The following is a 23,502-nucleotide window of genomic DNA, read 5'->3' on the forward strand; positions in this document are numbered from 1 at the left end:
CAGAAATAATTATATTTAGATATATATACAACGCTAAAACAAGTTTTGCAACGTTTACATTCTTTTCATATTATCCACTTTATAATAATAAAATTTGAATATAAAGAAGGTGTCATCAATTTAAAGTTTGTTTTTAATATAAGTACTCGTCTGTATGAAAGAATGAGACTTGTGATATAATATGTAAGTACCATAACCTAAATGACGGTTGCCACTAGTAAAGTAGAGTATGCTTTCCTTTGCCGGAGCACCTGATATCGCCTCTAGTCCTGATGGGCTTCGTGTTGCTCAGTCTTTAGTTTTTATGTAATGTTTTTTGGAGTTGTTTGTTTTGAGTTATGATGGATGAGGAAAGATTAAAGATGACCATGATGACACTCCGTAAATTTTATGGACACCATTACGAATTGGTTGATCTATACAATGTGTCTGTGTCTAAACCAACTAATGACATTATTACAGTCCTTGGATGGTGTAAACTTCCCACTCACACCATACACCATTACACCATACACCATTACACCATACACCTCGTGCCATTACACCATACACGTTACACCTTTGCACCATACACCATTCCCAATTCTATCTACACGATCCGAAATTACCCATAATGCAATTAAATTTCAAAGAAAGCGTGCGACTACAAAATTATTTATTTGATTTAAAAAACGAATTTTGATCGCAATATTGTAAATTAATGTATAAAATTAAAATCTCCGTGGTCATGTCTATCATGGTTATATAAACAATACAGATTAAATATATATACATGTATTTGTAAATAAAGTACGCATAAAACTTTGCTTGTAATGCAAATTTATCCGCGATCTGCCTATCTATAAATTAAAAACGATATTGGTTACAATGCTATTATTGTCGGTTTTAACATGTATCGTAAATCTTATAAACTTGGTTTTCAGATAAAATCGACAAACAATGCCAAAAATGAATACTTCAGGATGACTGGTACATGTACAACATGTACAACAAAATTGTTTTAAGCGTCAACCAAAACTGACCATATTTGCACTTATAATTATAAAATTGAGAATGGAAATGGGGAGTGTGTCAATCTGTTAATTTATATAGGGTTAAAAAATTTGGAAATATTTTTGCCCTCCTTTTATTAAAAATATTGTCTCGCTACAAAATTTCAGTAATTTTAATACCTAAGGCTGACTAGTATAACAAAATTATTTAACTCATCAACCAAAACTGACCATAATATTTTCACTTTATTATACAGATCTATATAGCCGCATAGTAAATCAGCAATATTTTGATGTCAGGGTGGATTGTATAATACAAATGACAGCAACATTGCAAAACAACATGTACAATGACAAAAATTTGTCCCCATCAATCTAGATAGCCAGCATGTCCTCTTTTTATTCAAAATATTGTCACGCAACAAAATTTCAGTAGTTTTGATACCTCAGGCTGACTCGTATAACAAAATTATTTAAACGAATCAACCAAAACTGACCATATTTGCATTTTATTATTATGTAAATCTATATAGCCTCATAGTAAATCAGCAATATTTTGTTGTCAGAATGGATTGCATAATACAAATGACAGCAACATTGCAACACAATGACAACAAAAATGTGTTCCCATCAATCTAGATTGCCAGCATGTCCTCTTTTTATTCAAAATATTGTGTCACAAGAAAATTTCAGTAGTTTTGATACCTCAGGCTGACTCATATAACAAAACTATTTTAAAGTATCAACCAAAACTGACCATATTTGCACTTTATTATGTAAATCTATATAGCCGCATAGTAAATCAGCAATATTTTAATGTCAGGATGGATTGTATAATACAAATGACAGCAACATTGCAATACAATGACAACAAAAATTTGTCCCCATCAATCTAGATAGCCAGCATGTCCTCTTTTTATTCAAAATATTGTCTCGTAAGAAAATTTCAGTAGTTTTGATACCTCAGGATGACTTGTATAACAAAATTATTTTACAGCATCAACCAAAACTGACCATATTTGCACTTTTAATATTATGTATATCTATATAGCCACATAGTAAAGCAGCTATATTTTATTGTCAGAATGGATTGTATAATACAAATGACAGCAACATTGCAACACAATGACATCAAAAATCATCCCAATCAATTTAGATTGCCAGCATGTCCTCTTTTTATTCAAAATATTGTCTCGCAACAAAATTTCAGTAATTTTGATACCTAAGGCTGACTAGTATAACAAAATTATTGAAACGCATCAACAAAAACTGACCATATTTGCACATTATTATGTATATCTATATAGCCACATAGTAAATCAGCAATATTTTGATGTCAGGATGGATTGTATAATACAAATGACAGCAACATTGCAATACAATGACAACAAAAATTTGTCCCCATCAATCTAGATAGCCAGCATGTCCTCTTTTTATTCAAAATATTGTCACGCAACAAAATTTCAGTATTTTTAATACCTCAGGCTGACTCGTATAACAAAATTATTTAAACAAATCAACCAAAACTGACCATATTTGCATTTTATTATGTAAATCTATATAGCCGCATAGTAAATCAGCAATATTTTGTTGTCAGAATGGATTGCATAATACAAATGACAGCAACATTGCAACACAACGACAACAAAAATTTGTCCCCATCAATCTAGATTGCCAGCATGTCCTCTTTTTATTCAAAATATTGTGTCGCAAGAAAATTTCAGTAGTTTTGATACCTCAGGCTGACTCATATAACAAAACTATTTTAAAGTATCAACCAAAACTGACCATATTTGCACTTTATTATGTAAATCTATATAGCCGCATAGTAAATCAGCAATATTTTGATGTCAGGATGGATTGTATAATACAAATGACTGCAACATTGCAATACAATGACAACAAAAATTTGTCCCCATCAATCTAGATAGCCAGCATGTCCTCTTTTTATTCAAAATATTGTCTCTTAAGAAAATTTCAGTAGTTTTGATACCTCAGGCTGACTTGTATAACAAAATTATTTTACAGCATCAACCAAAACTGACCATATTTGCACTTTTAATATTATGTATATCTATATAGCCACATAGTAAAGCAGCTATATTTTATTGTCAGAATGGATTGTATAATACAAATGACAGCAACATTGCAACACAATGACAACAAAAATTATCCCCATCAATTTAGATTGCCAGCATGTCCTCTTTTTATTCAAAATATTGTCTCGCAACAAAATTTCAGTAATTTTAATACCTAAGGCTGACTAGTATAACAAAATTATTGAAACGCATCAACAAAAACTGACCATATTTGCACATTATTATGTATATCTATATAGCCACATAGTAAATCAGCAATATTTTGATGTCAGGATGGATTGTATAATACAAATGACAGCAACATTGCAATACAATGACAACAACAATTTGTTCCCATCAATCTAGATAGCCAGCATGTCCTCTTTTTATTCAAAATATTGTCTCGCAACAAAATTTCAGTAGTTTTGATACCTCAGGCTGACTCGTATAACAAAATTATTTAAACGAATCAACCAAAACTGACCATATTTGCATTTTATTATGTAAATCTATATAGCCACATAGTAAATCAGCAATATGTTGTTGTCAGAATGGATTGCATAATACAAATGACAGCAACATTGCAACACAACGACAACAAAAATTTGTCCCCATCAATCTAGATTGCCAGCATGTCCTCTTTTTATTCAAAATATTGTCACGCAAGAAAATTTCAGTAGTTTTGATACCTCAGGCTGACTCATATAACAAAACTATTTTAAAGTATCAACCAAAACTGACCATATTTGCACTTTATTATGTAAATCTATATAGCCGCATAGTAAATCAGCAATATTTTGATGTCAGGATGGATTGTATAATACAAATGACTGCAACATTGCAATACAATGACAACAAAAATTTGTCCCCATCAATCTAGATAGCCAGCATGTCCTCTTTTTATTCAAAATATTGTCTCTTAAGAAAATTTCAGTAGTTTTGATACCTCAGGCTGACTTGTATAACAAAATTATTTTACAGCATCAACCAAAACTGACCATATTTGCACTTTTAATATTATGTATATCTATATAGCCACATAGTAAAGCAGCTATATTTTATTGTCAGAATGGATTGTATAATACAAATGACAGTAACATTGCAACACAATGACAACAAAAATTATCCCCATCAATTTAGATTGCCAGCATGTCCTCTTTTTATTCAAAATATTGTCTCGCAACAAAATTTCAGTAATTTTAATACCTAAGGCTGACTAGTATAACAAAATTATTTAAACGCATCAACAAAAACTGACCATATTTGCACATTATTATGTATATCTATATAGCCACATAGTAAATCAGCAATATTTTGATGTCAGGATGGATTGTATAATACAAATGACAGCAACATTGCAATACAATGACAACAACAATTTGTTCCCATCAATCTAGATAGCCAGCATGTCCTCTTTTTATTCAAAATATTGTCTCGCAACAAAATTTCAGTGGTTTTGATAACTCAGGCTGACTCGTATAAGAAAATTATTTAAACGAATCAACCAAAACTGACCATATTTGCACTTTATTATGTAAATCTATATAGCCGCATAGTAAACAACAATATTTTGATGTCAGAATGGATTGCATTATACAAATTAAATGACAGCAACATTGCAACACAATGACAACAAAAATTTGTCCCCATCAATCTACATGTAGATAGCCAGCATGTCCTCTTTTTATTCAAAATATTGTCTCGCATGAAAATTTTAGTAGTTTTGATACCTCAGGCTGACTTGTATAACAAAATTATTTTAAAGCATCAGGCAAAACTGATCATATTAGCACTTTATTATGTCATGTATGTAAATCTATATAGCCGCATAGTAAATCAGCATATAGCCGCAAAGTAAATCAGCACTATTTTGATGTGAGGATGGATTGTATAATACAAATGACAGCAACATTGCAATACAATGACAACAAAAATTTGTCCCCATCAATCTAGATAGCCAGCATGTCCTCTTTTTATTAAAAATATTGTCTCGCAAGAAAATTTCAGTAGTTTTGATACCTCAGGCTGACTCGTATAACAAAACTATTTTAAAGTATTAAACAAAACTGACCATATTTGCACTTTATTATGTAAATCTATATAGCGGCAGCCGCATAGTAAATCAGCAATATTTTGATGTCAGGATGGATTGTATAATACAAATGACAGCAACATTGCAATACAATGATAACAAAATCTTGACCGCTTTAATTTAGAGTGCCAGCATTTCATCTCTGTATTCGTTATATAAAACTGTCACTAAACATGCTAAAGTCAGTATCAGTATCTGTATTTCCCACTTCCATGATCGACTTCTGAATATGGACGGGTACATCACAGATTCCTTTTGGGCTATTGTGTGATGGGTTGGTCTGCGCATAAATTAGTCGTGCTTGCTGAGGTGTGATGATTTAAACTCAGTAGTTCAGGATGGTTTGTATAATAAAACTATTCCACCTCATCATCCAACAGTGTGACTGACATGACAGATTTCATTTGTACTTTATAATGAAAAGTATGAGAAGTTCTCTTCTAGGAAAAGTATACTGTTAGTATATTATGTCGGTTGGTTGATTTTGTTTGTGGCTAAATATCAAGTGGCAAATATTTCATTCCGTTTCTCATAAGTATATTTTTTCGGACGTTCAAGATATCATTTATAATCCGTAAAGACAAATCTAACGAAATTGACGAGATTGTTCATAATTATACAAAACCTTATGTGCAATAACACTGTACAATTTTCCTTTGAACATTTTTTGGAAAACAGAATCGTAAATCCAAGGCAAACATAGGTGAATGACGATAAGATATTTATAAAGAGACTGTCAAAAGTGGGGAACGAAGCAACTTTAAAAATGATGTTGATAACCCGTGATATAAAAATACTGTTCCGATGCGCATGATGCGTGGATAACCTTTCTATCCGCCTTCTAGTTTAAATAAAATCCTTTCTTTTATGATAACTGCATGTGATCACAAGTGTGTAATTTTAAAGCCATTGTTTAATGCATAGATATAATAGCCATAGATAAAGTACTGAACCCACATCAAAAGCAGATGATATTTGCCGAAATTTTATCACCCTCTTATTATCTACATGTCACGCTTGGTGTTAATTAGCCTTCATTGGCAATTGCCGTCTATCGATATCTAATAAATTGTGAATCGGGAGAGTAATATGTCATTCTTCGGACAAGTTCGGTAGTTATCGTTATCTTCCGGTACATCATTTTTTTTGGAATGTTTATATACGTGCTTAAAATACAAGTCTGGCTGATCGATGTATAATTACATTGTTCTTATAAGTCCTAAATATTCATCAAATATTTTCCACTGAACGTTGTGAATTCAACGATCATATAATAAATCACAGTAATAGAAAATACACAACTAGTTTCATACCAAACCAAAGAAGTTATAAAAATAAAGTACACAAAAAGTACGTTGACAACTAAACGGGCAGACTTACAGAGGGTTATATAGCCGTATTTATAGTACGAATAACACCCCTAACACAATTCTAAGAAGGATATATTGTTTACTTCAAAAATGAAATCGACAATCAGATTAAACCATCCGCTATTTAATTGCAAAACAAGCAACAACAAAAATGTAAGCGGAAAAGTATTATATATATAAAAGAACAAAAATCAGAGACATGATAATTGTGCTATTTCCCAATTATTTAATGTATTCAGTATGTCCACCACTTACGTTTTCTTCACCAAACGGCGTTTTAAAATTTATAATGTATTCATTTTTTCTCTCTTTACTTTTAAAAAACTTCGTGTTACCGTTACGACAGAAAGTTTCAACACTTTTTTTTTGTGTTCTAAAATATAATAATTTTGTTTTTCTGGTCTAAAATGTGATTATACTGTTTGAATCTCGATAAAAAAGAATTGTCTTTAACTCGCCATAGAAAAATTCGACCAGGTTCGACCTCTTAACCACGTATACCATCAGTAGTTGATATGTCTCCTCTTGTCAATCATACAGGTCTTATTTCCCGAGTGCAACCGATGCAAGTGCTATGGCAATTTAATTTTACGTGCCTGTTAAGTCCATTCCATAATTTCTCTATTTTATTATTTCAACAACAGCATAACCTTTTTATTTGTTGACCGATTTTCTCCAAATAAATTACAATCCGAACAATTTTTACAACCAGACGCTTTTCATTGCTATCGCCTCACGTCATATTTTTACTTGAGACAGGTAACGCATATTAATTATCAGCTGATAAGACGCGTGCCCGATAATTTAAATATAATTATGATAAGAAATTAGTCTATTGGGAGGATGTCGGCAGATATCATCTACATCACAGGCCACTTCGCGCCGTGCCGTGCGTTTGATATTTCAAAGGAAAGTACATGGGGCTCAGTGTGATATATTCTGAGTACTTTATCTATGGCTATTATATCTATGTTTAATGTAAATAAGAATATGAAAAAAAAAAGATTTTTTAATATGTGTATATTAAATATATATGACATAGAGTCTAACGAGTAAAGTAATTTGCTTTACTGGGAAAAAAGAACAATAGGATTATTATTATTGTTTATGTTTACAATCCGAAAAATTAAAATAAAATGAACTTCGGTTTCAACCAATGAAATGTCGTACACCATTCATTCACACCATTCCCGATCGCACGTTACACAATCACACCATTCCTCATACACCATTACACCATTCCCCTTACACCATACACCATAGCACCATACACCTTCTACCATTGCACCATATGCCATACACCATTACACCATACACGTTATTTTGGGAAGTTTACACCATCCAAGGGCTGTACCACTTCTTAGATTTTGGTTTAACATCTATGTCGTCTGTCTGCTAAGTACCGAACGTGACTTATTCCCGAACATGACTGTTATACCGAGTGTGAATTTGCATTGCTATACGACGTGTCTCGGTATTTTGCACATCCAACATTCATGTATTTATTTTTGATGTTTCTGTTATGGTTTCGGTTGGATAATGTGTTATGTCTTATCGTTTGTAGTCCAAATAATTATAAAATAGCCTTTCAATACCATCATTGTCATGAAAATTGTTTGGACTGGTATTGTGAAAATAATTGTATAAAGTTTGAGATTGCATGTTTGTTACGTAAGTGCGTCATTGGTTGTGATGTCTGTCGTTGATGGATGATGTTTGCTGTTGTTCTGCGGTTTGCATGTTGTGTCGACTATTATATTATTTATTTGTGCGTTTCTCTGTGATGAGTGTTTGTGCTGCATTTCTGTCGCGTGGTGTTGGCATTTTATCGATATATTTTTAACATTGCCATGTAAGTGGGAGGTTTGGCTAGCCATAAAACTAGGTTCAACCCACCATTTTTTCTTACAATGTTCCTGTACCAAGTCAGGAATATGGCAGTTGTTATCAAATAGTCCGTTTCTATGTATGTTGGCGTTTGTTTTTGTTGCAGTTCAGTGTTCCTGTTGTACTTTTGTTTTCCTCTTACAGTTGATGTGTTTTCCTATGTTTTAGTTTGTAACACGGATTTGTTTTCTGTCAATAGATTTATGACTTTTGAACACCGGTATACTACTGTTGCCTTTATTTACCATTATCAAAAAATAAACACCTTGTAAATGCAGCTTCCCTGCGATCGTTTGCAGAAAGTTATGATACTGAAGTACCACAATGACACAATGTGAATGCAACTCCCCTTAGACCTATGCCACACACCCTTTCACCGACTATCTCTACGGCAGATTCAATATGATATGTGTTCCCGTTGCCATTACAATGACAACTATTGTTTGCTATTGTGTACAGCAGATTTTTGTCAACTATATCGATTGAAATGCGGTTGATTTTGCAACCGTATACTGACTATTATTGTATGTGTTATCTTTTGCATCTGCTGTAAAGGTTGCCATTAAAAGCATGTCTGACAGAAAGGATTGAAATTCACCATACATGTGTTTATGACGACCATGCTTCAACATTATTTTGATGTGCCAATATTTCAGGAATATTGTGTCTAAACCCAAAACTTTGCCTATTGAAACACCTTTGGTATGTATTGGTAGTTGTTTCATTAGCAATCATACTATATCTCTTTGTTTTGATAATGATTAGAATTTCACTGCACAAAAAAACAAAAAAACAAAAAAACAAAAAAAACAAAAAAAATAATAAGAACATTTTGATTTGTTTAAAACAACAAAGGAAAAGATTGAACAAGATCTAGAGCAGTATCAATATAACATTTATCAACATGTATGTTAAGCCAAAAAAAAAATAAGATTTAAAAGATAATTCATAAATTGATCGTGTTTGCATAGCAGTCTGAAAGGGTTCATCGAACCTTTATTCTAAACCAGATGAAGTTTGAAATGAGTAGTATTTGTACCCACCTTTACTCGATAGTAATGAAATAGTCAATAATTTACTCGATATTACCTGAAATCCGTTTTAATCATGCATAAGCAACTGTACGGTCTAGTACTCGACCCTAATCTAGACCATACTGTTAAAAAGTCTGGACTAGTACTCGAATAAATTTTACCTATTACCTGTTATTTGCCCATATTTCACTTGTCACTGTTCGAAGTCTACCTGACCAAATGTCCGAATCCTATCTGACCAATGTTTGCATACTCTAATCACACCAAACGGTTTCTATTTTACTGCACAAGATGCACATTTCTAACTTGAACAGTTTACTGAAATTAACGCTCCTATGCTGTTATGAAGTTTCGGATGATAAGGTTAGATAGAAGTCCTTTCAACAAAATTTTAACACTTTTTAATCGCTATACAAGGTCTGAAATACACGAATTCATCTTTCGCTTAAAACAAAATATGATAAAACAACGGTGAAAGAGACGAAATGCTTCTATACCAGATGATTAGATATTTAATAAAAATATTAAGGAGATGTGGTATGATTGCGATTGAGACAACTATCCACCAAAGTTCAAATGAAGTGGATGTAAGCAATTATAGGCAACCGTACGGCCTTCAACAATGAGAAAACCCCATACCGTATAGTCGGCTATAAAAGGCCCCGACACGAAAAATATGAAATAATTCAATTGAGAAAACTAACAGCCTAATTCGTAACAAAACAATTTACGAAAAACATATATGACAGACAAGTCAATTTTATACATTAAACTATGTTTTCCTTAATTCTATTCAATATGTCCTTATTTTGAAGTTACAGTAATGCAATAATATACTATGAAAAGTGGTTTCAAGAAAACTAAAAAGCAGTTTCATTTTCTATGACACTGTAGTCGAAAATTGTTATAATTCCATAATTCTAATTTTTCCTGTTTGATCTTTTAGATAAAGTCGTAGATACCTGTAATAGTTCACGGACTATATAAGGCCCGTATGTAACAAGTTAAAGATTTAAAGTTCTATAACTTATCTATCTTTTCGATTCATATTCTTTTGTTCCCTCATAGAAGTAAGGTATTTTACGCAGTGAATAGCTAGACAATGTTCTTTTATTTTAAAACTGTTAAACCAATTTCACAAATCAATACACGTGTCTTGACTCATGAGTTTCATATTTCAATCAATTGATTTAAATCTCTTTTTGTATATATGAAATAAAAGAATGATCGTTTGTTTTGACAATTACTATAAACAAAATTCTTATTTGAAAAATGTCAATTAATTTAAAGGAATTCTTTAATGTTATTAGTAATTTTTTTTTCTCTTCTCCCTTTTATCATTTTTCGGAAGCTCGTATGATTTCTCTGACAAGGTAAAACTTTTTTTCAAAAATACGAACAAACAAAACAGGAGGAGAACAATACCAAAGAACATTCAAACTCACAGGTCGAAAAAAAAAAAAAAAAAAAAAAAAAAAAAAACTGACAACGCCATTACTAAAACAGAAAAATACCAACAGATAAATAACAGTACACAAAACACAACATAGTAAAATAAAGACTGAGCAACACGAACCACACCTAAAAATGGGGGTGATTTCAGGTGCTCCGGAAGGATTAGCAGATTGTGCTATCCATCTGACATTCGTTGTGTTATTCATGTAAGTACAAACCCGGTGATAAGTCTAATTGGGTATGTCACATTCGTGGAAAAGGGGACGGGATTGTAGTAACGACAATTGGAACATATCCGTCGTCATCTGTGAAACAGATATTCCATCAAATATAACGGTCAACTAACTCGTGATGGCGTCCGTAAAAATTGGAGATTATGTACAAGGAACTTTACTTACAGTCAAGAACATCCGGGTGTATTTAAAATATAAGGTAGACACAAGAAAAAATAAAACAAACGAAGATGGTACAAGTTAAGGAAATAAAAGGGAACATCGATACTGACATCACAGAAAATGCACTTAATCAATCGCCAACTTGTGGAGACGTTAGTACAACTGTATCAAAGCAAGATGTAAACATTCAGACTGAAATTGTTGACAATGAAGAAACAATATATTCGACATACGCAAAACGAGACCCAGTTAACAAATTACAAAGGTATGTGAGAAGGAGAGTGTAACAAAAAAATTAAAAGGGAATTGACATTTGTAGCAACTGTAATGGATTGAATATGTTTTTTGTGTTCCCCAAAACATTTGTTGTATGTTACTTGATATTTTTAGGTCAACATATACTTAAAAATGATTAACAAAGAAGACGCCGCCCAAAAGAAGTTCAAACATATCAGAAAGAATTGAGCATACAATTGTCACCTGACAATGGTAATGAAAATTAATGTAAACAAGTGTTTTCTTATGTTGTAATGTTTTGGGTTACACTGCCTGTATTTATGTTTTATTAATATATATGTTTAAAAAAAAACCTTTTATTTGAAAATAGAATATGAAGGTAAACTTGTGTTGTACCTGATATACAATGAAAAATTACCGTGGAGACGATCGAAATTTGTGACAGAATTAAGTATCAATTTTTACTTATTTCAAATATCCCAAACAGTGCTGTAAATATTCATCAAAGATACCAGACTTATAATTTGGTACGTCAAACAAGTTTCGTCAAATTAGACTCAATCGTGGCTCTCAAATCAGTTACAATGCTAATACAATACGAGTCAAAGTTGAAGATTATTAAAAAAACTGATATTCAGAAAGATTTTGCAAAATACGACTAAGTTGATCTATGTTATATTTCGAAAAAAGTCAACATTGTATTAACAGTAAAGTATAGAAAAATGAACATAGCAACAATGTTTCATGTCAAAATAAAAAGTCTGACAATTTGGCAAGTTATAACCTCCTTCAGCGAAGATGCGTCCACCAGAAGTGGCATGGACCCAGTGATTGTTAAAAATTTTGTCAGGTTTAATTATGTTTTTTTTCTGTAGAGTATACATATACGTTTTTTGAATAATATATAGATTAGTGTTCTAGTGTTTAATATCAAAATTAATATTTAAAGTTTGTCAGTTTGTCAGTTTGTCAGTTTTAATTATTTGTTTTTTCTGGAGAATATAAGTATACATTCTGTAAATAATATCTAGATTAGTGTTATAGTGTTTGATATCAAAATTGATATCTCAAATTTTTTCTCTGTTTTTGTTATGTTTTTTTCTGGAGAGTATAGATGTATATTTTGTTCAGCAAAAGACAATTTTCTCCATTGGTCTTTTTTAATATTTCTTATTCAATCATAACTTAAACAGTGTTATGTGAAACACGTTTTCATTTTTATGTACTCGATTTAGTGTAATGAGCTTGCAACATTTACTCAGTAAAACCTACATGTATTTGAATTGTGACTGATCATATAATGGGTCTTTTCACTTTACTGTGGACAGACCTTTTGATTTTGTACTGATTATTTTATCGATATCGAACAGTTAATATTCTTTTGCAGTTAAGGTGACTCGGCACTTTAACAGTGTATCTCTATACGCATGTTCTTAACGAGAAGCACTTGATCTTCCTTTTTAGAAAAGAATAGTATGCTTTAAAAGGCATCGAGGGATCATCTGAACGCTACCAGTTTTGCACATTATTACATTTTCTGCTGTCATAATTTTTTTTTACCTTGAAATTTCTTCGTAATCTGCAAGCTTTCTAATTAGCTTTATTTTTCATACACTTATAAATTGCTGTGTTCAACTTTTATCACGCTAAATTACAATTGGTGTTAACAGTTATCTTACTTTTTTGACACGTGTTCTTTGTAAAGGGAAGTATGCAAAGAAATTTCTCGATTTGTTACGGTCTTTACATCATAATCTATACAATGGACAAATGCTGCAAAACTGAAAGTACTGTAAATTCAGATATTAAGCGAGTTTTTTATTGTTGCGAATAATGCGACTCGGTGATACATCACAATGATAAGAACTCACCTTCTGATATCTGATACATATATATGTATGCTGATGTTCCTAAAATCGATATAATGTATCGCGCATGTTTGTCATTTATTCAAAAATCGCTATAATAAATAAACGTAATAATATCTGAATTTCACTATTTGCCGCAAAAACATTTGAATGGAAATTTCCAAAATGATGTGTAAAGACAAATTTGACCCACCTGCTGCAACGTGACGTAATCATCGTGCTAATAAGTTCCAGTTTAAAAATCTGAGGTCAATAAGAAGATTATAGTTTTAAAAAACTTAACCCATGTAGATTAACATGGGTATATGGCTGCCCTACTCCGACAGATAAACTCTTCCATAAACGGGATGTCAATATAACTGGATATATAAATAGCCAGCCACGTCAGAAAATCTGCTAATATGCGACATATTTCATACCTGCATTCACCAATCACAGTCAATATTTTTCGCCCGTCCTACTTTTCAAAGTTGAAATCATCTCTTCGAAAATTTTGCGAACCGCCATCACAAGTTGGTTGACCGTTATGGAATATCTGTTTCACAAATGACGACAGATATGTTCCAACAATCCCGTCCTCTTTTTCTTGAATGTGACCTAGCGAATTAGACTTATCATTAGGTTTTGCACTTACATGAGCAACATTACGGATGGCACATGTTGAGCAGGATTTGCTGAAATCACCGCCGGTTTTTAATGGGGTTTGTCTTGCTTAGTCTTTAGTTTGCCATTTTTTGTTTTGTTTACTTTTCGTCGTTTTTTGTATTTTTTGCCATGGCATTATTTTTTTTGATTTCGATTTATGGGTTTGAATGTTCCGTTGGCATATTTCGCGTCTCGTTTGCAGAACCTACCTTTATTTACTTATTATTAATATGTTCTCATCTTTAATATGCTTGAAAATTTTCAATTGGACATTCAGCAACATATACAAAAGCATCTCTTGGACATTCGTAAATAAAAGTTTACTTTCATAACATTTGCCAAAGCGAATCTATTACTTATTACTAATACTTTTATGATAAATTATTTTCTTTGAGAGTCACCTTACACTTTGAATATCAAACAGTTGTCACCTCAGATCTGTTACAGTAATTACGATGAATAATTGATTTGCCTTTCAACCGTAACAACTGTGTTTTATGAAATTAGTTTCACAATACCAGATAAGAATATAGATATTCTTAAAAAATTAAAGGCTTACTAGCAAGTGTGAACTATCAGGACTTATTTTGATAAGAAGTATCAGGATACTTGGCATATTTTCAAGCTGTTTATTAAGATTCATAGATACATGTACATGATAGGCACAGTTTTCAACGCATTTTTTTATGTTAAAATGTTGATTGGTTGTTGTTTTGTTTATGAATACTCCATCATTTCCTAAAAACTGTGTTGCAATCCCTATTTATTGGACTGCATATCGAATTTTACAAAACAATATTTGACTGATTTGAGTTATCAGGATCATGATGATTGGTGACGAGGTGTCAGTTTATCCAAATGTACAGGTAAACCCTACAATCATCTTTTCTAATTGTCACAGTTTTTCCAGAAGATATATCATTTGTCTCATTGAACTGTATTTTAAATCTCCTCTTATTATGTTGATTCGGACAGAACTTTGATTTTGCATATAGTTCCCAAGTAAAGTTGATCTTGGCTTCTAAGTGTTGTTTCCGCTTAGTTCAAATTTGTATTTATATTTGACTTAATTTGTACTTTATCAAGAATGTGTATACTATATACGGTATGTACTATCAACTACAAAACTTTGTAAATTTACGATCAACTATAAACATTTTTGTTGATGTCTTTGTTAGATTTACATGTATGTTTGTTTGAATTCTTTAGTTTTGTTGTATGTCTGTGATGTATGTTTACACAGTTTGGCCTGCTGGATCTGCCCAATTATTGTCATATTAACCTATTATTTCTGTTTGGGTTGCTCATCAAGTTTTGTCAATGAAATGGAACGATAAGCAACTTTCATACAAGTGGGAGGTATAGCTAGCGATAAACCCAGGTTATACCTGGGTTCGAACAGCGGTATACTACTGTTGCCTTTATATACCTATCATTTTCTTCGGGATATGCCTTTACCAAGTCCAAAATATGACAGTTGTTTTTCACTCCTTCCGTTGGTTGATAACGTTTGATTGTGTCAGTTATTATGGACTTCCCCCTTTTATGATTAATCTTGGAGTTCGGTATCTTTGTTATACTTTATTTTTTGTGGATTTAAAGCAAAGTTAAACATATCAGAACCTTTAACAACATATTGTAGTTCTTCCACTCATATGAACCATTATTTTGTATTTAAAGTCTGAGATTAAACTTGAAAGAAATTTGGTCAGAAAAATCAACCATGATTGATAACTATCTGCATAATGTAATTCATCTTAATACAAAGGTATGGTTATTATATATGAGTCGCCAAACTATAATCATAAAACATGTATTAATAGTAATTCGTTTGTTAACAAACACATCTGAACCTGTCAAGAACACATACTTCTCTGGCTGGGTTGTTTGGCTACCATGTACAAATAACAATCTTAAATTGTGAAATGCAGTAAATTCTCATCACCCAATTTTATGCTTACTGGTACATTTGTGAACATTTAAAATACTTTCCAACTTGCAATATACAATGTAATTTTATTTGGATGTAACAGGAACCATGCATTTGATTTATTTAGCGTGACCATTCATTAAAAAAAAAAAATAGGCATGTTTTGTCAATTGTTTTTTTTTTCACAAAATCTTTAAAACTTAACAAATAAATATTTCGCAATGGAAATTGTGAAAAAAAAGTTTGTATTGTTGCAAAGTTGTAAATTATAAAATATAACAAATTTACCCTCCACAAATTTCTGAATCTGTTTACTAAAGTTGAAATACATTGTTTGTCACTGAGTAAAACAATGCATCTTACCAAAACATGCACGAGTGCTTTATTACGCTTATTACATAATATTTAAACAACGCTTAAAATAAATGACCTGAAGGTTTGAAAATTATGTCCAGGTATACAATGTATATATGTATGCATTTGATATTTTCTTACAGTAAACAGGACAGGACTGGTCACCAAAATGAGTTATAACACTCTGTTAGGGATATGGGATGGACAAATTTGTATTAACGGGGCCAAAACAAAAATGGCATATGTATCTGATATTTAGTAAATTAGATTTGTCTTATACCTGGAAAACCTCTTTATAGATCTCAGGTTTAAAATATTGATCGCCAGACACGCGTTTCGTCTACAAAAGACTCCTCACTAACGTTCAAATAAAAAAGTTAGAAAGGCCAAATAAAGTACAAGTTGAAGAGCTTTCAGGACTACAAATTCCGAAAGGTTTTTGCCAAATACATCTAGATACTCGACCCGATTATTTTTTTTCTTTACGAAAAATCAATTCAAAACTAATGTCTGTAGGTGAAATTATACTTTAAAAATTAGACCATTCATACTCTTGTTAATAATTTCAACAATTTTACCCTTTTGGACCGATATTTTACCACGGGTTACATGTCCACAACTTGGCGGTTTAGAGTCAAATAACCACAGAAATATACCCATCCATAACGAATATAGAATATGTTCATCAAACGCTATTCAAGTTTTAACTCGTTGAAGTTTTGACTACAATCGTATGCTTTGGATCTACATATAAAAGAAAAAGCGGGGTTTAATATGTTTGTGATCGTTCAATTACTTCTAACCTGAGAACTGCAGTAACAGGAAATATAAGAGCATATTGTTAAAATTAGTTGAAAAGTTTTTTTTGTAGAAAACTATATGGTATGGGTTTTGCTCACTGTTCAAAGACGAAAGGTGACTCATAGTTACTAATTTCGATGTGATTTGGTCTTACAAAAAAGATAAAGAACACGAAGAAACTATCTAAGAAAAGTCGCAGATTTTGAGAAGCTAGTCAAAAGTCTTATTTCAACTAGTAAATCGACCGTGTTTTCCATACTTAAATATCAATCAGTACACTTTCAACACATTTAATATTAAGACCGTCATAGGCAGTCTTATAAATACATGACTTTCTTTATGATTTAGCTATTGAAAATAGTTGAGTTGTCCATCCCAACCAAACACTTCACATATATTTCCTGTGTCAGTCAAAATTATATCCTCTTTTTGTTCAACAACATCCCGTTTCATTTTATATTTATCGATATAACCTTTGTGTTATTTTGGTGTAAATTACCACAAAGTAACTAAAACTGATAATATGAGACAGTGCCGCCGTTGATGACCAATATATATATTAGTCAGATAAAGATGTGAGCGGGAAATGTCTGCTAAATTGTCTGTTCGGGAATCTAAAAGAGGGTTCATCATCGGTTATTTCACATTGGTTTTCAATGCAGTTCCTTATGATATCTTTAGGTTCTTCCAGTACCTGTTTAGGTGCAGGGCACCATTCTCTTGATAAAACTGGAAATTTATTCACAGTATAAGGCATAGATGACAATTATGTGTTACAGACCTATATGAACCTCTTAAATATACGCTTCATATCGAGAGTACATTAAAGTATCACTTAATTTATCGACAGTGCAAGTAGCTGCTTACGCCTCCCGATAGTCATTCACATTATAATCTCCAAAATCAATACTACCTCATGCATGGTACCTAAGAGAATAAGTAAGGCACAATAACAAAATTACCAGTCATTTACAATAACTACCTTGCAGTTAATAGGATAGATACTGATTGTTCATTGCAAATTTTCAAACTTTCGTTTTGAAAACGTCTTTGTTGAATTGATTAATACACAGGTTCTACGGTCGAAATCAGGAAATAGTTGTCTTTCACTTTATGTTAGTAAAATGCCGAAACAATGAGCACAATTGTCGATGTGACAGTTTGAAGCTCGCCACGTGCATATTTTTGACAAAAAAAAAGAATAAATCAATTATGCAACAATTTCTGCACCATATTAACCAGCTATCATTGTTAAGTCGCATCTCAATTGAGTAAAATACTTGAAATACGCAGGTAAAACTGCCACGAATTAAAAATACATAGACAATCATTTTAACTGGTTTGTATATTATCAACGTTATCGATTCAGTTTACTTTAAAATCAATATTTTTACCAGGATTGTAGTAGCAGTGCTTTGATACTTATGTTTGGGATTATTCCGTTAGAAAGATATATGTAGATCGTTACGCTTACTTATATTGAAGACTTAATACTGAAGTAAAAGTAGTATTAACATGATAGTAAGAAACCCATAATCAATAAGGAACAAGATATACTTTTTAATAATATTGTTAATACTTATTGTTTAAAAGAGAAAACAATGCAGAACTAGGAAGTTGAATTCAAATGTAAAAATAGAAACGTAGAAAGTAAATCAAAATGTCAAATGTCGAATATTTGCGTTTTCAGTATTGCACTATTCAATTTCTCTAAATATAAACGAGAAACTGGTATACTGTAAAAAAGCATTGCTGTGAAAAACGATGTACGTAATACATGAAAAAGATAGTAGGACTATAGTAATAACACAACAATATTGGATAGTACAACAGACAACTTACACTCAAGCCCGAGAAAATAGATGTAAAAACATGACGAACCACAGGGTACGGGCACAACATTTTATAGGGCTAAAAAAGTTTTACATGGGCACAAACATCACATCTTGCCCATCAAGACAATAAGTCGTAAAAACATGCTATTGATGTTTGACAACCACCGAAAAGTTGAAAGTATGAAACAATGTTCGAATACTGGGATGTTCACTAAGGCGCAAGAAAATCTTTGTTCCATTGAATCAGTTTGAGATATACTTGTTATAGATTATCATTTAGTGTTAGGGGCCATATAATTTTACGCTTGTCCGTCATTCCGTCATTCCGTCATTCCGCAACGAACAATTATACGGACTTTTTTTCTAAACGCCATCACATATTGAGCTGAGTTTTAGTATACATGTTTGATTCTACTATGATGAGTTACAGACCGAGTTTATGTTCGGATCTGCTCCTCTGGGTGATTTTTTTTTCGAAATTAAGGGCTTTGTTTTGACTTTGAAAATTTCGTGAAAACAACAGTGATTGCCTACATGTATTTTCGGTTAATTTTCAAAGAGTGTGTATTTTCCCTATCCATGTTGATTTTTGTGAAAACTATCAACCTTTCATTATCAAATTTCCACTACTTAAAACGGCTTCAAGCTTCTTTTGCGAGTGGGACCCTTGTGTCGTTTAGAAACATATTTTTTTTCAATTTTTCATACTTAACATAAACAAACAACCGACAAATAAAACGTAAAAACTAAAAAAAAAAAAAAAAAAAAAAAAAAATCAAAACAAGTCTTAAGACACTGATATTATTCTGACCATTAACTGTTCAAATGATAAATATTACTGCAACTGTTTTAGAAAAATGCATCAATCTTTCAAATAATTTGTACTTCTTTATGAATTGTAAACCAAGTTTTGGTTGTCATTCCTTTGTTGGTCTGATATCAATTTTGTATATAGCTGGCCTTAATATTTCTTTAAATTAAAACCAAAAGGTTTTATTTTTATAGTAGAATGCAAACTACAAGAAACAACGATGGGTCAACCGCTGTGATAATACAACCAACAGGAAATCTAGCATCTCAACAAATATTACATGTGAAGACATTTAAGATATTGGGTGGTGTTCAGCTTGGTGGAATATTAGTTATCCTGTGTTTAATTGAATTGATGAAATATTCTTTCTTAATGGTCTATAAAATACCGATATCATTATGCTCTGGATGGGTAGGTCTGTTATATTTTGTCAGAAAAGTTTAAAGACATTTATAGCTGCCTTATATTACTTTTGATATTGTTTTAAGTTCAAATTTTATGTTTTCGATTATAGGTTAACTATTATGTCATTTTTTTTTTTATTATTCCGGAAGCTGCCTCAGCAAAAGTTAAAATTTCGGAAAAATTATAAAAGTCTAGCATCCTTTATTTGTGTTATTAAAGGTAACTTGCTCTTCAACTTTTAATACACTCGGATCTCCTTCGTTTGCTTTCGGGCACGTCTAATGAGAAATAAGTTTTCAAAATGTGCATTTGGTATATTTACCCTAGTGCAGTACTATGTGAAGACCAAAATGACCTTGAAGTTGGCAACTATAGGTCGCCTTAAGGCCCTCAACACTAAGCAAAATCTATACCGTACCACAAGCTATAAAAGGTACTTGACAAAACTTTAAACAATACCAACCAGAAAATCAACGACCTGATTTATATACAAATCAATAACGAAATAAATTATGAAATTCAGCCACAAACGACAACCATGATCAAAGCCGAACTTATACCATATCAATTATCCAAGACACAATTTGTCTTTTTACATGTATCAAGAAAAGTTGAACGTTGATCAATGTAATATTAAACGAAATTAATCTTCATGTGACCCCTGTCTATCTCTTCATAGTACCTGACAAACTGAATAAAGCAAAAAAAACAACTTAACATTGTCACTGAACAATGAAAAGAGGTAACGGCTATGTGACTCATGTCAAACAGACATATTCAAATTATTAATAGACAAAAAAATAATTGTTGAAATTTGGTAAAGGTAAATGAAAAAAAAATGCATAACAAAGAACACTTGTTGTTTACTTTAGTCAAGATACGCAACAGTAATTTACCTATTTCAAATCTCATAAATCCAAGTCGCATAACCTTCAAAAGAAGCGAGACCGAGTACTTCGAGAGATGGAGCATCTCCTAATCACTTAAATGAGGTCTATGAAGAGTAAAATATGCCAGACGAAAATATCATTCCATTATTTACAAAACACAAAAAATAGTTTGTTAGACAATCGTCACTGCCGCTTGGTTAGCATGTACTTGTCTCAGATTCGGTGATATTCTAGAACGAGAGACAACAATACATTCGGAAACTCATTATAGTTATCAAAACCAATTATCGTCTTGGTCTTTTGACTCTGGACATAGACAGATGCAAATTTGAAAAGTTTAATTGTTTTTATCACGAAAATTTTAAATGTCGAATTTAGATAAATAAGATAAAAAAAACTTAGTTATTGGGGGTGGGTTGGTTCATGTCGGAGGCTGCAAAGACCTTTTGAACATTTGGTCCTGAAGGAATGAAGATATGAAAAATAAAAACATTTTTTTATGTGATAAATGCGAAAAAAGATTTTAGGTCAATTCATTTGAATGCTTCATGTTGAGATTAAATAAGCCAAGCTAAAATTTAATTAACTAAGTTATAATAATCGTATGTAATAACGTACGAAAGACATGTTGCTGTTACTGATTTCTATAACAAGAATATGTCCGTTTTTTAAAGCAGATAAATATGTTCAATTTTCTGTTATTATGCGGTCACACATAAATATAATCGAAAACATATTTTAATATAATTATAGTTTGTAGTGGCTGGATGCCTACCAATGTGCATGTCAAAGAATACAGAATCAAGCTTAAAATGCCAGGTATATATAACGGGAATCTTAAAAACGAAAAACGTATTCCCTGAACAAACTTTCCATAGTCCCTGTCACAAGAAAAGAAAACAAAATATTGAATGTCAGCTACTTTAACACTTAAGTATTGTTTAGTTTTTGTAACCACGTTGCGAGCTTCAAATGCACCTCAATTTTGAATGTTTCTCCATCGCCATTTCGTTTTTATATACATTTACTGATATAAGTTTACAATGATTTTCATTTAATTATTCAACAGATAGTTGTTTTTATGAGTCCTTCACAGCCTGAAATAAACTTAAATGCACCTGGAAATCAAATCGAGAATACAAGCATTAAGCCCTGGAAAGAAGTATTGCATTCTAAAGCTCAACAGTACAACTTTGTTGGCGGAACTGATCAAGGGGTTGATTATCATCAGAATATTCATTTTTCCTACACGTTTCCACCACAGTACTCGAAATGACATAAATGAACTCAATTTTTCTCCAATGTATTTGATGCACTTTTTATTTTTACATCGAGTCATATGAAACTAAATAACAAAACTGCATATATTAACTAAAATATATAGATATTTGAAAACCAGAAAAAATTTACTACCTTTCATATCAAATACATTTTTCACTTGACGTTTATCAGACGATAATTACTTGATTAATCATTCAGTCAAGCCAACTTAAACTTTAGAAGTTAACAAAAGAGTTCATTCTAGAAGTTTTGAAAGAGGTCATCATCCCAGAAGCAAATTCAAAGTAGAACCCTTTCAGAGCACCTAAGATCAACCCTTGTTTTGTCTTAAAGCGGTTAGTGCTGCTCTTGCTTTAGTTACAAGTGTTGTTCTTTGTGCTTTTTAATTTTTCAATGTTTGGGGTGTTTATTTCGGTAACAGTCTAGTCTATCCATTGTCATGAAATCCATGTTTCAATTTCAAAATTTTACAATAGGTCAAGTTTTAGGGTCAGAAAGTTTACATGACCCATGGTCTAGAATTTGGGGATGACTAACGGCGTGAATCATATGTGGATACTAAAAAATTTCAAAGATCTTTTAGAGTACATACAATCTAAGACTCTCTCATCTTGCAAAAGTATTAAAACATTTGACTTTTTTACCCTTTACATAAGTATTCCCCATTCCAAACTAAAAGACAAATTGAAAGAGTTGGTATTACTTTGTTTCATTAAAAAGAATGGCTAACGTAGATACAAGTATCTTGTCTTGGGGAGGGATAAATCTTACTTTGTAAAGAATCACTCTGATTCAAACAAACAATTCTCTGAAACTGACATTATCAAGATGCTTGATGTCTTGATTGACAACATATTTGTTACGTGTTTGGAGGACACGTTTTTCAACAGACTGTCGGAATTCAAATGGGAACCAATTGTGCCCCTCTTCTTGCCGACTTGTTTCTTTATTATTATGAGGCTGACTTCATAAAGGAACTACTTAGGAAGAAAGATAAAATGTTAGCAGTATCCTGTAACTTTACGTTCCGCTATAAAGATGATGTTCTCTCACTAAATAGTACAAATTTGGTGACTATGTTGAATGAATCTATCCCATCGAACTAGAGATAAAGAATACTACAGATACAGTTAAGTCTGTCT

At 31.8% G+C, this 23,502-nt stretch overlaps 1 protein-coding gene across 1 annotated transcript in view; it reads left to right on the top strand.

Annotated features, from left to right (window-relative positions):
- The window catches only part of LOC127701655 (synaptogenesis protein syg-2-like), a 92,208-nt gene that overhangs the window by 33,010 nt on the left and 35,696 nt on the right, over positions 1–23,502 (top strand). The gene's annotated exons all lie outside the window — the stretch shown is intronic.

This window comes from Mytilus californianus, unplaced genomic scaffold, assembly GCF_021869535.1.
Source record: "Mytilus californianus isolate M0D057914Y unplaced genomic scaffold, xbMytCali1.0.p SCAF_5, whole genome shotgun sequence".
NCBI lineage: Eukaryota > Metazoa > Mollusca > Bivalvia > Mytilida > Mytilidae > Mytilus > Mytilus californianus.